Genomic DNA, 21,136 nt, shown 5'->3' with positions numbered 1-21,136 from the left:
GGAACAAATGATTACGGTTAATATGCTTACAATAACCCTTAAAACCTACTTACTTGTTCAATTTAAAAATAAAAATTCCCCCCTGATCACATTTTAAATGAATGAACAATAAATGTCCAAAATGTGTCAAAGTAATTGCCTGATCAACTACCTGAAAATTAAAAAATATCAAGTATTAGTATTGTTCATAGGTTTATTTCATAATGGTTAATGAAACGAATTTGACTATATTGCACCTTATCCGCGATGTTCTTCAACAGATAGGTATATCTTGCTTTCTCCTTTAACTTTATCAAAAATCAACAAGTCCCCATCAACTAAGTCGTTATTTCTTGCAAACTCATACCACCCACTCCCAAATAAAGTCTGATATTTGTAGTTTAAGAGTGACCACCTTAATTGTCTACCACTTGGAAGTACAATATCAACGTGTCTTTGACTATTCTCTTCTCCAAGAAACTCATTTCTCCTAATATCAACGGGAATGGGCTAATTTTTTTTTATTCAATAAAATGAAAATAATTAAGTATGTAATAAATTTATTAATTATTAATGCTTCATCAAATTAACAACGAAAGTCAAACTTACCAAAGCTCCTTTCAGATAAGTATCTGTCACTATGGTTTCCCAACCAACAATTTTGCCTTCACTATTTAGTCTATCATGGAGTTTGTCTTCGTCTATTGGAAAAGGAGGCAATGGAATGAAATAACTTATGAAATGGTTGTAGTCGATGTAATCAAAATGAGCATTGCATGTTCCATGAGTACAAAAGTTATCTATAACTTCTGCGATTCCGTTGATAAAAAAAGTAGTCATCTTTCCATTTGTAACCGTTCGCTCAACGTCGGTTGCTATGATTCTGCTATTGTTGTCTTCAACAAAGACTTTGTCATTAATTTCATGACCCCATTTTTGCATGAAAAACATGGGGACTTTAATCTTCGTCTTCAATGCAACCAAAAAATAACAACCAAATAAATATTAGTATATTTTGCAATACGAACAAATGATAACAAAATGAGATAGTAATAGTTTAAAATGAAAAACCTCTCCTTTTCGAAGTAAAACTTCAAATGATTCTTTGATGTTGTCTATGTTAGCCATGAGAGAAAGCAGTAATGAACACAGAAACGAAAACTAACTCCCACAAACGAAAATGGCTTTAAGAAAAAGCAAAATGGCTTTAACGTTGAATTTATTACCTGTGCACAATTACCAGTTTTTGTTTTCGTAACTCAAGGATAATATTCTGCAAAATCATAAATATTTGATTCTGGTGTCAGAATTTTGTGATTTACAATAATGATGCATCGTCCCAATAATGTAAACGTCAAATCTGACTTTGCCAAGCAAAAAAACAAGAAGCAAGAATTTGTAGCTTTTACAAGGCATCTAACACCGACCCAAAATCTGCCTTAATAATGATAGTATCCCTAATAATGATAGTATCCCTGCACGAGAATCGTATAGGTGACGTTACATGACAGGTCGTGTATCCTCACATGCCTGGTACATGGGTTCAGTTGTTACATCACAGGTCGTGTATCTTCACATGCCTGCTACATGTGTTGAGTTGGTCCAAATACTTTACCAAATGCAACCACTTCCAACATTTAACTTCGTTTCCAAAAAAAAATTATTACCGTGATGACCCCTCATACATTTATATGTGTGTGTGTGATTAATTAGTAGATTAAATGAGCTACATAGATGGATAGATACTTAATTAATAACTAAATTAAATAATTAAAATGAAAAATACAATGATTAATGACTACATACATGGATAGATAGTTAATTAACAACTAAATAAAATAATTAAAATAAAAAATACAATGATTAATCTGTACATAGATGGATACATACTTAATTAACAACTAAATTAAATAATTTAAATAAAAAATACAATGATTAATCACTACATAGATGGATAGATACTTAATTAAGAACTAAATAAAATAAATAAAACAAAAAATACAATGATTAACCACTACATAGGTACATGGTTAATTAGTAGATTAAATGAGGTACATACATAGGTAGATAATAAACCATTAAATCAATTAAATTTGCAAGTTGGTATGAATCATCTTTAATTGGACAAATTTCAATATTTTATGTTTAATATATACGTGTGTACGTAGTATTCAAAAATGTTATGCATTATACTTATTTTTTATTGCATTGGTTGAATAAAGTTATTGGTACTAACTTTCTTACGTTTAAATATTCAAATTAAATGTTATATATACATATGTTGTTTAAAATTTATTAATATATGTTATTCTATTACAAAATCGAAGTTCAACGTCAGCATGGTTTATTAATCATTTAATTTACAGAATTAAACCCCTGTTTACATCCAGTGATTTACTATTTACGAAGAAGGAAAGACGAAGAAAATGGGTGTTTGTTTCCGGTAATTTGCAACGATGGAAAGGCGAAGAAAAGGGGGAAGAAGCGTTGTTGCCATCCTCGCACAAAAGCGAAAAAAACGAGAAGAAAGCCACGTAAGATTTGTAAAAACCCATAAATACCCTGCCCAAAACCTGAAAAGACATTAAAAATTGAAAAAAAAATATACTACCATCATAATCGATTATGCATGGTGCATAATCGATTATGGGCTGACATAATCGATTATACTGAGCCAAAATCGATTATATCAATGCATAATCGATTATATATGAGCATAATCGATTATGCGCTGCATAATCAATTATGTACATACATAATCGATTATGTACATACATAATCGATTATGCAATAAATTAAACTCAATATCATTGTCATATGAAATAAATTCACAGTCAAAAGTATGAAAGAAAGACAAATTATAAAGTAGTGCTCGTTTGGATGACCACAAATTTTGGTAACCGACATTCGAGGATCTTCATAAGGAAAAAGGACTCAGTGATTACAACTTAACATCTAAATCTAACGTTTTCTTTTTCATATATTAATTTTCCATTTCAATTAACTTCTATTTATTAAATCTGAAATACTATTTTACATAAGAATGTTTTTTAAAATTGTTTTTTGAGAAACAATTTTAACATTTTTCTTAACCTTTTATCTAATTAATTTCATCTTTGTTTTTGAATTAATTAAATTTTAATATTTTTAAAATAAATTATCAATAGATAAAAATAATTGTGTTATAATATAAATTATTGATCTTAAATTACCATAAGAAAAAATTATTAAATAATATATACAATCTACCAAATTGTTTTTTTAATAAATTTTAATTAATAAAAAAGTGTATTTAAAAGATTGTAACTAAAAGTGTATTATTAGTATTTCTTTTATTATTTTTATATTATATTTTAGTGTATATATAACACATCCTAAATGAATTAATTTATATTATTGAAGGTATGCATTTGCATTGTAGTGGCCTAGTAGGTTAACATATTATAAGTTTACATATTTAAATAAGAAAATATTAAATTTCGAACGGGCCGTTCTAGGTAGCAAATTTTGGGACAGGAAATGAGTCCAGAACGGGTCGTTCCACTTTTGAAACGGGCCGTTCTGGCCACATTAACTACTTAATAAATAATTATTATTTAATACTCTTTTTCATATATATATATATATATAAAATATTAATATTTAATATATAATACCTTAAATTAAATATAATTATTTAATATTAATATTTAATTTATATATATATATATATTAAATATTTAATATTTAATATATATATATATATATATTTTTTTTTATTTAAGATTTAATTTATATATATATAAATTAAATATAAGTTAAATATGAAAATTAAATATTAATATTTCTATCTTCTCACTTTTATATATATTAAAGTTTGTTTATCTATTTTTAAGGTTTATTGTACATATTTTTTATATTAAAAAAATTTCTATTATTTAAATATTGATATCAAAAAGTGAAAATATAAAAAAAATAAAATAATATGTGTTTATAAAATTAAAATAATAACACTTTTATTTTTATTAATATTAATATTATTTATTATAATTAGTATCATTATTATTTATTATGATTCTTATTATTTTTTTAATATTTATTATTATTCTTATCATTATTTTTTTTTAAATTATACCTATTAATATAATTTTATTGTAATTATTATTATTTACAATAAATAATATTATACTCATTTTCAATCCAAGGGTAAAAGTGTAAATTATATATTCAGTTATTAAATTTGTAATTTTTATCTATCATTAAATTTAAAGTAAATATTTAAATTAAATTTTTTTAAATTAATATTTTATAATTTTTTTAATTAAAATTTATATATTTATCTTTTAATTATAATAATTATAAACTTTATTTTAACTGACTTACTAGTAAATACAACCAAAAAACATATTAATCGTATATTGTCCAATTATTAAGAGCATGTTTGGTTTATCGTTGAATTTCGTTAAACGGAGCAAACACACATTCCAAAGCACCAAACTGAGAAGTAACATATTCTCAGAATCTTTGTTTTATTGTTAAAAAGTCACAAACGGCCGTTAAACGTGAATGATCCAAATTATTGCTTTGTCATTTGGTGCTTTGGAAAGCGTGTTTTTACGTTTTCGTTAAAAACAACGATTTTTGATGGTAAACCAAACACACACTAACCGTTTAACATCACACACTTAAATGAATATTTTTATTTGAAAGGAAAAATATCAAACAAACTTTATTTTATGACATTGTTAAATAAAAAAAAATAAACACTTATTTTTAATTAAATTAATAAATTATTTCATTAAAATTATTTAATTAATATCATTTAAATATATCAGTAATTCTCACTCATTCGAACAAAATTTTGTATCCTCAGTTCCTCACTTAAGACGTCGCAAGTTGCTTCATTTCTTCTTCAATTCAATAAACCCATGGCAGTATCAGTGTATCACTATCAATGCCGTATATCATAATTGCTGTGCTACCTTCATTCGTACTGTGCTGGCATGACTACTGCCACTTTTCTTGCACAGATTCATCATTTCCAATGACTACATTAAATATAATTAAATTTTTATATATTATATATTATCGTCATAAAAAAGGTGAACCCCTTTATTGCATTCTTCGGAGAGTAATCATTACTCACCGCTTGTAAAATATAAGACTGACGGTTTATTTGCATCAGAGACAAATAAATGTAAAATTGTTCCCTTTCATCTTCTTCATCTAAAAAGTAAAACTCTCTCATCTTCTTCTCTCTCATCTACATACATGGCTGATGATAACACTGTTCCTCCAAATAAAAATCCTTTGTAAGTTTCATTTATGTTGTTATTGCCTGTGTTTAGGGATTTCCAGCTGTTGGAGATATTTGTCTTTCAACTTTTTATTGTAAATTTTTTTTTTGTCATCTTCTTCCCTCTTATTTACATACATGGCCGATCATAGCGTCGTTTTTCCAAACAAAAATTGTTTTTAAGTTTCATTTATATTGTTATTGCATGTGTTTAGGGTTTTCCAATAGTTGGTGATATTTGTCTTTCAACTTGTTTTTGTAAATTTTTTTTCTCATCTTCTTTCCTCTGATTTACATTCATGGCCGATCATAGCGTCGTTTTTCGAAACAAAAATCATGTGTAGTTTTCATTTGTGTTTTTATTGCATGTGTTTAGGGTTGTACTTGCCGATATTTGTCTTTCATCTTTTACTTCAATTTTTTTTGTCATGTTCTTCCCTCTAATTTACATAAATGGCCTTTTCATAGCGTCATTTTTGCAAACAAAAATCGTCTATAAGTTTAATTTATGTTTTTATTGCATGAGTTTAGCCTTTTACAGTAATTCTTCATATTTCTTATTTTTTCCAGATTTCAATTTTTTTTTTAAAATAAAGTTTCATTCTATGCATTAAGTTATTTTATTGCTTTTGAGATTCACAATTTATCTTATTTCAACATGATTAACCCAAATGAAAATGTTCATTATTATTACTGTCTTCCACTGATTGCATGTATGCAGAATGCATAGGATTTAATTTTTAATTTGATGATAAATGCTATTTTCTTTATTGTTAGGCCATTGGTAACACACTTCAGTTCTTTTCTGAGTCCAAAAAAGGTATTTAATGTTATTATAATTTTTTTTTTATATATTTATAAACAAATTTTTGCATTATATATGTCATTGTTAATTTATTTATATATTTTTGTTTGCAGGGAAAAATATTTTGGAAGTATGTATTTTATAAACAATGGAAAGGGAAGTTAAGTGTATGCGAAACTGTTGATCCAAAAGGAAACACTTTCACTGTTGGTTTAAAAAATATTGGTCCCACAGTCGGATTTTTTGAAGAAGGAGTAAAGGAAATACTCCAATTTTATGGTATAAAAAAAAACATACAATTGATTTTTGGTATAAAGGTAATAGTAGATTTGATATGCGAATTTTTAATATGGCTGGTGAAGAAATTATTTATCCCCACAATCCAAACATTGAAAATATAAGGTGAGAATTAATTTACAATATTTATTAACTTGTTTATTGTGATACTTTTAATTAATTGAATGTTCAAATTTTTTGTTATCAGTAACAAGTACATAATACAACAAGCCAATGAGGATGAAGCAAGAGATCTGGAACTAATAATTCCACCACCACCACAACCTAATGACGAACCGGAACATAACCTGCCAATATATCCACCATGGTATTTGACTCTAACAAAGGCAGCAGCTACAGGGAAACAACCATTGGTGAGTTAATAAATTAGTTTAAAAAAAATTATTATTGAACTTTCAATATTTTTACTGAATAATTAATATAAGTAACATATGATTATTAATATAATATACTTTACTAATTATTATTCAACTGTTTGCTGGCAGAATTTTATTGTTAAATACGTCGTTGCTTGGAACATAAATGATTATGCATATTGTTTTTTATTTGATGTCAATCAAAAAATACAATATGAATCATATATAAGCAGAAGATCGTCCCGCCATGCTAAAGAGTGTTATTTGAGTTCTGCATGGATGCAATTTATGAAGGCTGGAAAATTCAAAGCGGGTGACGTCCTCAAGTTGGAAAAAGTTTTTCACTCTGAATATCTACTGATAAACGTTTTGAAAATTTAGTTGTTGTTGTTGTGGGGTATCGATTAAGATAATTTTTTTGTTAAACATTCGTAACTTTTATAATTAATTTTCATGAAATTTATCTGATCTGCATTCTTTTAATTCCAATTACCATAAATAAAAATATATATTATTTTGTAACCTAATTAACAAATTACCTTAATTTAATTTAATATATTACAAAATTTGTCAACTGACATTATTTTTTTACTTATTAATTAAATGTTCCATTATTCATATTTTTAAAAATATTTATTTATAGAATTTTGAAATGATTATTGTCCTCTTTTGAAAAACAAAAATTGTACATGTTTGTAATTGAATTCCCAAACCCTATCAAATTATTGTGTTAATAATAAATAATTATATAATTAAATTTTTAATACTAATTTTTTATATGGTGTCATTATTAATTACTGCATACATCTGAAATCATCATTGCTTATTGGAATGATTTAATTGCAGGCATAACCCTCATGAAATGTCTTTCAGTACATAGGTACATGGTTAATTAATAGATTAAATGAGGTACATAGATAGGTACATAATTAACCACTAAATCAATTAAATAATATATATACACACACATATATATAGTTAACTAGTACATTCAACAAACAAGATACAAAAAAATTGTTTTGTAACTTCCTAATATTCATTCCAATGTCAAAAACTGAAACAACGTTTAGAAACTTGTCATTTGTAATTTAGAAATTCTAGTCAAATTTTGTTTAAAATTTACATAACAACTATTATTAAGTATTACTTCAAACTTTTTTTTTGTAAAAGTTGAAACTTGTAACTTATTTTACAAATTAACTGACTTACTAGTAATCTTTTGTTTAAAATTGACATTGATGGTATATTAAAAAACCTTTTGTTTTAAATGTCAATAAAAAGTATTATTAAATATTAGTTGTAAGTTTTATTTTTTAAACTTGTAACTTGTATTTTACAAATTAACTGACTTACTAGTAACTACAACCAAAAAACATATTAATCGTATATTGCCCAATTATTAAGAGTTTAAGATCACACACTTAAATGAATATATTTATTTCAAAGGAAAAATATCAAACAAATTTTATTTTATGACATTGTTAAATAAAAGAAAATAAACACTTAATTTTAATTAAATTAATATATTATTTCATTAAAATTATTCAATTAATATCATTTAAAAATGAGTATTTTAATATTCTGACTCATTGGAACAAAATTTTGTATCCTCACTGTATTAGTAATCATGGATATTGGATAGGCTTAAGACGTGGCAAGTTGCTTGATTTCTTCTTCAAATCAATAAACACATGACAGTATGACTATCAATGCCGTATATCATAATTGTTGTGCTACCTTCATGCGTACTGTGCTGGCATGACTACTGCCACTTTTCTTGGACAGATTCATCATTTCCAATAACTACATTAAATATAACTAAATTTTTATATATTATATATTATCGCCATAAAAAATTAACGGTATGTGGCTAAATTAAATATTCAAAACGTATGGTGCTAAAATGCTATCTATCCGTCCATATTCAGAAGTTGTTCTATGGGAAGTCTTTTGTTAGTTCAACCATTAGCCAACCTAAACAAATATTGTCAGACAAAATTTTTCCTAAAACCGAAAATTCAATGTTTATTTTGTTCCTCCAAATCTAATTAGTTTACTATTCAAACATGTCTTGTCTTTTATATTAATCAATCTATCATGTATTTAATATGATGTAAATCAAATTTACTATCCTTATCATAAAATCACAAAATTCTGGTTTGGATTAGATTCAGATTTTTTAAAATTAACATAATTTAGGTTCAAAACCAATTGACATTTTTCTAATAGTTAAATATTTAATTGGGCAATCAAACATCCGAAACATCAAATTTTGTAAACATGAATCATCACAAAATCAAAACTACGACCATTATAACAAATGCATAATATAATATAATATATAAAAACGTCAAATATATAAAAATTGAACTTAGTCAGTTTGAAACCCTAAGCATAATGTTTATAATATATGATAACAAAGCAGATTGACTTTGTTAATCAAGTGTAGTTCATAACAGCAAAATATTATAAATAAATCCTAAAACATAAATATTAAAATTACCATAATCAATTCTGAATCTTCATAACATGGGCCAAATTGCGTCTATCATGAGGAAATGAAAATTGAAGTTCATCTTCTGTAACAAACTTATTTTTGTAACAAAAAAAACTTCCAATCTTTCCCAAGTTTTACAGATTTCCTTCCCTCAGAAGGAATGATGACAGAACATTTCACCATCTCCACAAGACCACAAATATTTAATGTTTTCCATCTTCTGTTACGCAAATGATCTCCAAAATCAACCGGCAAGCTCTGTCAGAAAAAAAAATAATTTTGTACTTTCCCTATTCATAAAAAAAAGGTTATATTTTTAAAAAGACAAAAATTAAAATATACTGACCAATTGTCTTCCAGTTGCTTTGTTCTCAGTCAGCACTACTTTGAACACTTTTTTCGTATAGGTTGGTGGCCGACTTTCAGATGGAGTTACCGGTTTAAGTTTACGAGATGAACGCGAAGGGTTTGCAGCTTCATCTATGGATTTTAGGTTCGATGGCTTTCTCCATACAGTAATGTCAAACAACCTCAACCCTACGTAGCGAAACATGATGGAATGATCTCCGGTCATCCCATAAAAATTTCGCAAGAAACCCCAACCATCTGTCAGTAGGGCTTCTTCCCGGATGACTTCACATTTCAGTTCGTGCTTGTTTTCCTTTTCATCAATTAGTGTCCAGATACCACCCAATTCATCCTTAAAATCGTTCCAGAAGTCTTCCTCTACTTTTCCAAAAGGCTAACGAAGAAAACTAAAAATTGTCAACCAAATAACTTTAAAAACGTAAACAGAATCTTAAAATTACCTTTTTTTTCCGATGAAACGTCACGAACCACCCTAAAGTCTTCATCTCCTTAATCGATGTTTGTCTTCTTGCCGCCATTGCTCTCCAACACAAAACAGAGATTTCACGAAACCTTCTGTTTGACGGTTTGGCTTTAGGAATTTTGAAACAATGAGACCTTTTAACTTCTAATTACTAATACCCAACAGTCACCCAAGCGGAACCAAGCCACTAAATAATTGGATTACGAGGTCTTGTAGGCCCATATTACATTTATCCTTTTGGGCTTTAGGATTAGTAATTGGATCATCATTGATGGAGGAGGCCCATGGGCTAAGGGCCCAACTACTAGGGCTATGGCAAGGATGATACATGAAGAGTGGGCCCAAGCCCAAGGGAAGCCCACCATTTTATTTTGTTGGGCCTTGTATCAAGCCCATTAGATTAGGGTTAGTATAGGATTGGGCCTTAGTGCCTTGTATTTCTTTTGGGCCTTGTATTTTCGGCCTTGTAGTGTAGGAGTTTCATTTAGAGGTCATGTGAGTTTAGGGTTATTTAGGTTCCATGTGAATTTATATTAGCATCTAATTAGAAGCACATTTGGTGTGCATTTCGGCCATGTGCAACACATGCACATGGTGTGATCCGAAATGCAACTCAAATGGCCTCCTAATTACATGCCAAATGAGTGCACATGGAGGGGGTGGCCGGTTGGCACCAAAATTTGAATTTTAGAATTCAAATTTTGGCGCCTAGAGTTAAGTTAACCATACCATGGTTTTACTTAACTCTAGGTGAACCCAACTTAAACCCTTAACCTAATTTCACCTATAAATCTTCCTATGGCCGAGTCTTGTAGTACTTTTGGAATTAATTGAATGAGATTTCTGCATTTGAAACCTCTCCCTCCGAAAGTCCTTTGGTCACCTATCTCTACCCTCCTTGAGTGCTTCTCTTTGTAGAGCTAGGTCACCTTTCTTCCTTGGCATTTAGCTAGAAGCAAGCTTCGGCCACCTTGAGTCTCCTTGGAGCTCCAATCCTTGACGCCTCTTCCAAGGATCCGTGGAGATTTGAAGTTCTTCCTATGTGCATCCAAGTGGAAGCACATCAAGTGGTATCAAGAGCATCCGGTTTTGTCTTCAAGAGATAAGTTTTGATCCTTATCTTTTAAAATTTTTGATCTGTGGTTTCTTCATCTCATGTTCATCTTGTTCATTTTTGTGTTTATGTCATTTGAGAGTTGCTTCCTTCCTAGATCTAATTTGAGCCTTAAAATTTGATGGATCTAGTTTCTTGTTGCTTGAATGATTCATATATGCGCCTATGTTATATGCTTCCATGAATCATGCTCTCTCCTTGTGCTTAATTAGGAATTTTCTGCCTATTAGCTTTTTGATTTGTTTGAGTCTTCTTGAATTTTATTTGGTCATTGAAAATTGTTTGAGTCTTAATTTTTGTTTTGAATCCATGTTTAGTAAGGTTGTGTAGTTCTTTATATGTTCATCATTCCTAGCATTGCTTGTTGATCCTTTTGAATTTTTTCTTTTGAAAGTTGAATCAATTTTTTCTGGATTTGGCCGAGATCCATAAGTGTTTGTATAAGCTCATCAAATTTTGTTTTGAATTGAGTTCATGAACTACTATTAGATCATTAGTAGTTTTCTTAGAATTTAGGTTTTCCAAATTTTGAAAATGTCTTAAATAATTTGTGTAGCCGTGAGTGTTTGATCTTAATTTTATGGTGTGTGCTGAAAATTTGTGTTACTAATTCAAATTTGAATTTGAATCTTGGAGCCTAAAACCGTGAGCATGTGCCATTCCAAAATACAAGCATGAAAAGCATGTTCCATTTATCTTGAATTTGAATTTTATTTGGCTTGTCATTTGGCAATTCAAATTTGAAATCCGGTTTTTAGAGTTCCATAAGGTGACCGAGACTTATATGATTTCTAAGTATTGAAAGAAAAAGGCAACTCCTAAGTTTGTAAAAAAAAAAATATATTAGAAGAAAGATCAAAAGAAATTCAAAACAAAAGTGCATTAAAAAAAATAGCTAAACCTAATTTGAAAAGCAAAAGCCAATTAAGGAGTTTGAAATCTAAATTGTTGTTTCTCGGTTGTATATGTCTTTTGGCATCATAACATTTTCAGCTCACCTATTTCTTTTGAGTGTTTTTGGTTTTGTGCATCTATTCTAGAACTATTCCTAGGTCAACTCCTTCTTGTTCTAGTCAACTACTTGTTTGTGTCATATAGTCTTGTCATCTCTTAATCTACTCTTGTTCTTTGTTTATCATCACTATCCTTTGCTATTCCTAAATTTGATTTAATCAAAGTGTGGCCTAAGTTTGACCTAGCCTATCTTCCTAGAAGCTAGTTCTACAAGGGTCATCAAAAGAAGCCTAAGGAAAGGAGGAGAAAGGAAGCTAGAGAACTCTCGGTTTTGACTACATAAACACAAACCATAAACACCTTATTGGCTGGATTGGTGTGGCTGCTGGACTGGATTAAACCGTGAAGATTGAAGGAGATTCAATTTGAATTGTATTTGCATTTTAAAAAAAAAATATAAGTATTAGTGACGGATTTTAGTGACCGATTTTTCCTTACCTATTTGAAAATTTGTTACAAATTTGGTCTCTAATTCATCACTAATTCTTTGTGGCTGTTTTTTTAATTCTTCATTCCAGCCACTTGTTCTTTGTTGTTCATACTTTGTAATTGGCCATTTCAAGGAGTGTCTTGGGAGTGTCTTTGGTACACAACCATCTCTCCTTAGTTTTTCAATTTTCGTTAGTGCATTGGTGGGAGTGGTCCTTGATTGATCTTTGGTATCTCTCAAGCTCTCACCCTAGGACACGTTAGAAAGTTTAATTTCATGCTTAATCTTTTTTTTACTTGCTTTCACGCCTAGTATTTCATAGTTCACAAAAACATCAAAAACAATTTTCATTAAAAAAGAATTTGGTAGAGATTAACTACAAAGGGGATTAGTAATTTTTACTTGAAGAGGCTTGGTTTTTAAGTGGCTCCTAGTAGCTCACCTCCCTCCAAAGTTCAATTTGTATACATAATCCTCTAAGTACTTAGTCTTAACCTTGCACAAAAACAATTGCTTTTCAAAGTTCATTCATAAAAAATAATCTTTCACCTATAATGGAAGAATTTTCTACTCCTCATAGTGATACTAATTCAAGTGACAACAAAAGTTTTACTAAATTGTCACGTGAATTAAGATCACTAAAGATATGGAAAGAGCAAGAATTACAACAAAAACTTGAAAAAGAAGCTCAATTTTCTCTAAATGGAGGAGGAAATTCGTTTATTAAAGGAGAAAGATAAAAGGAAACATCATTATGGTCAACATAGTTCCTACGTTCATAGTTCCACACTAGGAGAATCAATGCATGATAGCCTAGCTTTAGGAGATCATTATCAACCACCTCCTAGGAGAATTCATAGGACCTCCAAAACAACGAAATCTAGGGTAGATCTCCCTTATTTTCATGGAAAAGATGATGTGGAGGGTTACCTAGACTGGGAAATGAAAGTAGAACAAATTTTCACTTGCCACCAAGTGAGTGAAGAAAGAAAAGTTTCTCTAGCCACTTTGAGTTTCCAAGGTCATGCCATGTATTGGTGGACCTCTCTTGTGAGAGATAGGCGTCTCCATAATGAACCTCCAATTCAATATTGGAATGAATTAAGGAGTGCTTTGAGGAGGAGACATATACCCTCTTACTACACTAGGGAGCTTATCAACAAGCTCCAAAGACTCCATCAAAAAAATATGACTGTGGAGGAATATAGACAAACGATGGAGTTGTATATCATGAGGGCTGGCATTAGAGAAGAGGAAAATATTACCATTGCTAGGTTTTTGAGTGGATTATCCTATGAAATAAGAGATAAGGTTGAGCTTCTCCCTTATAGGGATTTGGATGATTTGGTTCAACTTTGCATAAAGGTTGAACAACAAAATTTACGCAAAGGTTTTCAAACAAGCTCATACTCATCTTCTTTTTCTAAGGATAACTACAAGAGGGAGGGTAAGAAAAATGATTTTGAAAAAAAGACTACTTTTACCCCCAAAAATCTAGACAAAGGTAAAGAAAAAGATAAAAAAAATAATAAACACTTCACACACTAGCACAAAGTCTAGTGACATAAAATGCTTTAAGTGTCTTGGGAGAGGCCACATTGCTTCTCAATGCCCTAACAAAAAAGTGATGATTTTAAGGGGCCAAGACATTTATAGTAGCCATGATGAAGCTACTACTTCTTCATCTTCAAGTGAGGATGAAGAAGAAGCAAGTGAAGAAGAGTCATGTGAGGTTACTTATCCTTATAATGGGGAACTTCTTATGATGAGAAGGGTCCTCAATAACCAACCTAGTGATACACAATCCCAAAGAGAGAACATCTTTCATACAAGATGTAACATTTCAAACAAGGCTTGTTCTCTCATAGTGGATAGTGGATCTTGGTGCAATTGTTGTAGCACTAGGATGGTTGAGAAGTTGGGATTGACTACCACACCCCACCCAAAACCTTATCAACTTCATTGGCTTAATGATGATGGGGATATGGTGGTCAACCAACAAGTGGAAGTAGAGTTTTCTATAGGGAACTATCAAGATAAAGTTAAATGTGATGTAGTTCCTATGAAGGCTTGTCATATTTTATTGGGTAGGCCATGGCAATTTGATAAACAAACTCATCATGATGGCCTAACTAATAAAATAACTTTCACACATAAGGGTAAAAAGTTTGTGCTTCATCCTTTATCACCTTCACAAGTGATAGAAGATCAAGTACAAATGAAGGCCAAACGTGAGCAAGAAAAAGGAAAACAAAAAAAAGTTGAAAAAAAAAAACTTCTAAAAATTGATGACAAAGAGGATTCTAGAGAGATTAATGTTCCCTCTCTAGAGATAGTTCAAGAAGATAGTTTTCAATCAAAACCTTTACACAAAACTTCTCTCTTTATTGAACCATCTTCTCATATCCTCATGTGTAGAGGAACATTAACTTGCACTGCCACATCTCCTTTGGAAACTTCTCTACCTTTTGAGGTAAAAACTCTTTTAGAAGAATTTGATGAAATATTCCCTAAGGAAGGCCCAATTGGACTTCCTCCTTTTAGGGGAATAGAGCATCAAATAGATCTTGTGCCTGGGGCTAGTCTTCCAAATAGACCAGCCTATAGGACTAATCCACAAGAAACCAAAGAGATAGAGAAGCAAGTACAAGAGTTGTTGGAAAAGGGTTGGATTCAAAAGAGTCTAAGCCCTTGTGCTGTACCAATCATCTTGGTGCCAAAAAAAGATGGAAAATGGAGGATGTGTTGTGACTGTAGAGCCATCAACAACATCACCATAAAATATAGGCACCCAATTCCTAGGCTCGATGACATGCTTGATGAATTGCATGGGTCATCCATATTTTCCAAGGTAGATCTTAAGAGTGGATATCACCAAATTAGAATCAAGGAAGGTGATGAATGGAAAACCGCTTTTAAGACTAAGTTTGGACTATATGAATGGTTAGTAATGCCTTTTGGGCTTACTAATGCACCTAGCACATTCATGAGGTTAATGAATCATGCCCTTAGGGATTGCATTGGTAGATTTGTAGTAGTCTATTTTGATGATATTTTAATCTATAGCAAAAGTCTAAGTGATCATTTGGATCACCTAAGGCAAGTCTTTCTTGTCCTTAGAGACAATCACTTGTTTGCCAATGTAGACAAGTACACTTTTTGTGTGGATAATGTTATTTTCTTAGGATTTGTGGTCAGCAAAAATGGGGTTCATGTGGACCCCGAGAAAATCAAAGTCATCCAAGAATGGCCTATTCCTACTAATGTTAGTGAAGTTAGGAGCTTCCATGGTTTGGCAAGCTTTTATAGACGTTTTGTTCCTAACTTCTCTACATTAGCTTCACCTCTCAACGAGTTGGTGAAGAAGGATGTGGCTTTTGAATGGAAGGAAAAACATAACTTAGCTTTCCAAGAACTTAAGCTTAAACTTACTCAAGCACCTGTTCTAGCTTTGCCTGATTTTTCAAAAACTTTTGAGATAGAATGTGATGCTTCAGGTCTTGGCATAGGGGCTGTATTGTTACAAGGTGGTCACCCCATAGCTTATTTCAGTGAAAAACTTCATGGGGCTGCCTTGAACTACCCCACCTATGACAAGGAGTTATATGCTTTAGTTCGTGCCCTTCAAACTTGGGAACATTATCTTGTAACCAAGGAATTTGTCATACATAGTGATCATGAATCACTTAAATATTTGAAGGGTCAACATAAATTAAATAAGAGGCATGCAAAATGGGTTGAGTATTTAGAACAATTTCCTTATGTCATCAAATATAAAAAGGGCTCTACAAATGTAGTAGCTGATGCTTTATCAAGAAGACATGTTCTATTGAACACTCTAGGTTCTCAAATACTAGGGTTTGATGACATCAAGGAGTTGTATGAGAAAGACCTTGATTTTGCTAACTTTTATTCTGTATGTATTCAAAAACCTTACCAAGGTTACTATATTTCTGAGGGGTTTCTTTTTAAAGAAAACAAACTTTGTATACCCCAAGGATCTATTAGAAAACTTTTGGTTAAGGAGAGCCATGAGGGTGGGCTCATGGGGCATTTTGGAATTGAGAAGACTCTTTCACTTTTGAGAGAGAAATTCTTTTGGCCTCATATGAAGAGAGATGTCCAAAGGTTTTGTAGTAGTTGCATTGCTTGTTTACAAGCAAAGTCTACCACTAAACCTCATGGGCTATATACCCCCTTGCCTATATCCTCTTCTCCTTGGGTAGATATCTCCATGGATTTTATCATTGGATTACCTCGAACCCAAAGAGGAAAGGATTCCATATTTGTGGTAGTGGACCGTTTTAGCAAAATGGCACACTTTATTCCATGCCACAAAGTGGATGATGCAAGTCACATTGCTAAATTATTCTTTCAAGAAATTGTGAGACTACATGGGTTACCTAAGACTATAGTTTCAGATAGAGATGTTAAGTTCCTAAGCCACTTTTGGAAAACTCTTTGGGCAAGGTTAGGAACTAAACTTCTATTTTCTACCACGTGTCATCCCCAAACTGATGGGCAAACCGAGGTAGTTAATAGGTCTCTAGGGACTATGTTGAGGGCAATCCTCAAGGGCAATAAAAAGTCATGGGATGACTACCTCCCTCATGTGGAGTTTGCCTATAATAGAGTGGTTCACAAGACCACTAACATGTCTCCTTTTGAGATTGTATATGGCTTTAATCCTCTTACTCCTTTGGATTTATTACCTCTCCCTGATGTGGCTTCTTTTATTCATAAAGAAGGTGCATCTAGGGCTGAGTTTGTTAAGAAATTACATGAGAGGGTTAGAGATCACATTCAATCCCAAACAGAAAAATACCAAAAATATAATAATAAGGGTAGGAAGGAAGTTATCTTTAAGGACGGTGACTGGGTTTGGCTCCACCTTAGGAAGGATAGGTTTCCTTCTAAAAGAAAGTCCAAGCTTAGTCCTCGAGGAGATGGACCCTTCCAAATCCTTAAGAAAATAAATAACAATGCCTATATCCTAGATCTCCCTTCTGAATATGGTGTTAGTTCTAGTTTTAATGTTTCTGATCTCTCTTTATTTACAGGACTAGCTACCCATGAGGAGGATGCATTGGATTTGAGGACAAATCCTCTTCAAGAGGGAGGGGATGATGGAGGAGGCCCATGGGCTAAGGGCCCAACTACTAGGGCTATGGCAAGGATGATACATGAAGAGTGGGCCCAAGCCCAAGGGAAGCCCACCATTTTATTTTGTTGGGCCTTGTATCAAGCCCATTAGATTAGGGTTAGTATAGGATTGAGCCTTAGTGCCTTGTATTTCTTTTGGGCCTTGTATTTCGGCCTTGTAGTGTAGGAGTTTCATTTAGAGGTCATGTGAGTTTAGGGTTATTTAGGTTCCATGTGAATTTACATTAGCATCTAATTAGAAGCACATTTGGTGTGCATTTCGGCCATGTGCAACACATGCACATGGTGTGATCCGAAATGCAACTCAAATGGCCTCCTAATTACATGCCAAATGAGTGCACATGGAGGGGGTGGCCGGTTGGCACCAAAATTTGAATTTTAGAATTCAAATTTTGGCGCCTATAGTTAAGTTAACCATATCATGGTTTTACTTAACTCTAGGTGAACCCAACTTAAACCCTTAACCTAATTTCACCTATAAATCTTCCTATGGCCGAGTCTTGTAGTACTTTTGGAATTAATTGAATGAGATTTCTGCATTTGAAACCTCTCCCTCCGAAAGTCCTTTGGTCACCTATCTCTACCCTCCTTGAGTGCTTCTCTTTGTAGAGCTAGGTCACCTTTCTTCCTTGGCATTTAGCTAGAAGCAAGCTTCGGCCACCTTGAGTCTCCTTGGAGCTCCAATCCTTGACGCCTCTTCCAAGGATCCGTGGAGATTTGAAGTTCTTCCTATGTGCATCCAAGTGGAAGCACATCAATCATATATATATATATAAACACCACCTTAGTAATTTTTGTACTCGAATTTGGTTACTTAAAATTTGGCCCATGTAAAATTAATAAATGGGCAACGTTTACATTGCAATTTCCTTAGATTAAAAAACTTAAATATATTTTTACTTTTTTTAACATACCTATATTATAAATAATAAATACTAAATTACTTCATGCTAGAACTACTTGACTTCGATATTAAAAAAAAATTCCTAAACTATATGTACATTAACTATTTTACATTTTACTACTTTCTTAAAATTCCTGAACCTAAGCTAATTACTTTGATCCTACTGTCGTTAATTTCATCACAAACCAATTTTAACTAGTCATAAATGGTTAGAAGATGAATTATGTATTATCGTAAGCTTCTTCAATTCAAAAATTGCATTCATGTTACATTACTAAATTAAATTAATTGAAATAACCCAATTCACTTTTAAAAAAATGTGAAACTAACAATCAAAAATTAAATATTCCTCATTTCATTCTAAATGTCACTCTTGCATTATTCACATTCTCATATGAACCTAATAACCTTCCAACAAACCATCATATTTTCCTACGTATTTCCAAACTAATTTTTCATGCACTTCGATTTCAAAATAACATAAACGTACATTTCATTTAATACTAAATCAAACTTCAAAATAACATAAACGTACATTATATTTAATAGTAAATTAAACTAATCACAATATTTAACAATTGTTCTTCATATCATTATAATTCCAGCCAAGACAAACACTATGATCCAAACCACAATAAATTTGTTCCTCATTTTAATCTCATTTTTTTTCACCATCTTCAAAACATCCATCACCATTTCTTCCACAACTTCTACCTTCTTATTTGTAACATTTAACTCCTCTCTCAACTTGTCAAATTTAACCTATAACTCAGATATATCACAAATATGCCCAGACACTATTGTTTGTAATTCTTCCACTTGATCCATTTCGTTGCACCATTCAAAAAACCGACAATGACTATTTGTCCCGTTATATCTTCCACAACCATAAAATTTTCTCCCTGGATTCTTACGAGTTTTTGAGTATTGTATCCTACTTTGAATACCACAATAACATAAAGGCATTTCCCTTGGTAATGTGGATAACGTAGTCCTGCTTGTATGTGAAGATGCGGAATTCTCCATTTCTGATATCTAACAAATATAAATACCATGGACAAACATTATCATAACCAATAATGCTTACCACAAATATTGTCAAACCACATTAATAAAACAATAATTACAACGACACAATCACAACACTATCAAATTGGAAAAATAAATTACAATCTAATTTTTTACCACCTCGATCAACAATCCATAATAATGCCTTCACAACGAAATACAACAACACCTACATAACTTATTAATACTTACTAAATCTGCAAAAAAATAATAACCCTAACAAAATCACATAACAATATGAATCCTAACAACTCACCAAATAAACCAAACAATATTCATGCATACGCTTAATCGTGAAACCAACACTACATGACCAGTCAATTAAAGAGAATTCGAGCACAACTCAAAAGTTATTACAACTTAATCGCACAAAATGGAACTTACCACTAACTGTTCATTTCAGAATCGGGGTGCCTATCCCCCGGAACCACACCCAAAACTCCAAAATCAGCTGAGGAGAAGAACCTGCAAGGATTTCAAATGCAAAGAGAGACGACTTTTCATGAGGAGAAGAACCTGGAAGGATTTCAAAAGGAAGCAAACCCACGGTAACGGAGACAACATTTCATGAACACAACAACATCCATGCCAACAAAATGGAAACACAGACACAACAAGAACATGGAAAAGGGAAAGGATACAATTTCGCCGCTTAAGAGAACAAGATGGAAGCAAAGACAAAGTAACACACACAACATTTGACCAACAGAACAACATCCATGAGGAGAACAACAAGGAAACGGAGATACAACACCTGATCCAACGAAACACGGGGATGGGAAGGGAAACAACCTTGGCTTAAAGAGAAGAACATGGAGCCAACAAAACACAAAAGGAAACAGAAACCTTCGATTAAAGAGAAGTAGATGGAGCCACGTTTCAATGCAAACAAAATGAGGTGGCATGCATTTACAAATTGGACAAAAGAGGGACCCTCTATTCGGGTTGGTTTGTTGGATCATGGTGCAGGGGCGGATCAGATCCAATTACCCGATTTCAGGTCAAAGTTTCAACACCCTGGGTGACATGGAGTAAGTGGCCACGTGGCATTACCTGATTGGCTGTCCGTACAGAGGGCACCAAAACCCTCTATTCCGAAAGGGCACGCAAGTAACCTCCTTATTATACTACCTAATACCAATATCAAGCACCGACTCACAAATAGCCATGGCCTCTGCTGCTGCCATTTCATCTTCAGAACCAGAACCAAAGGTTCATGCATCCGATATCTCAAGCATCAAAGTCTTGGCAGAATCAAAGGGAGCCTCTCTCATCCCTTCCACCTACCACTCTATCACACAACTCCATGATGATGTTGCAGATGAGCTTGCAGCTTCAATCCCACTCATTGACTTTTCTCTCCTTACTTCAAACCACCCTCAAATCCACACCAAAACCATGC

This window comes from Cajanus cajan, chromosome 6 (assembly GCF_000230855.2).
Source record: "Cajanus cajan strain Asha chromosome 6, NIPB_CcT2T_4, whole genome shotgun sequence".
NCBI lineage: Eukaryota > Viridiplantae > Streptophyta > Magnoliopsida > Fabales > Fabaceae > Cajanus > Cajanus cajan.
This window is presented reverse-complemented; position numbering follows the sequence as displayed.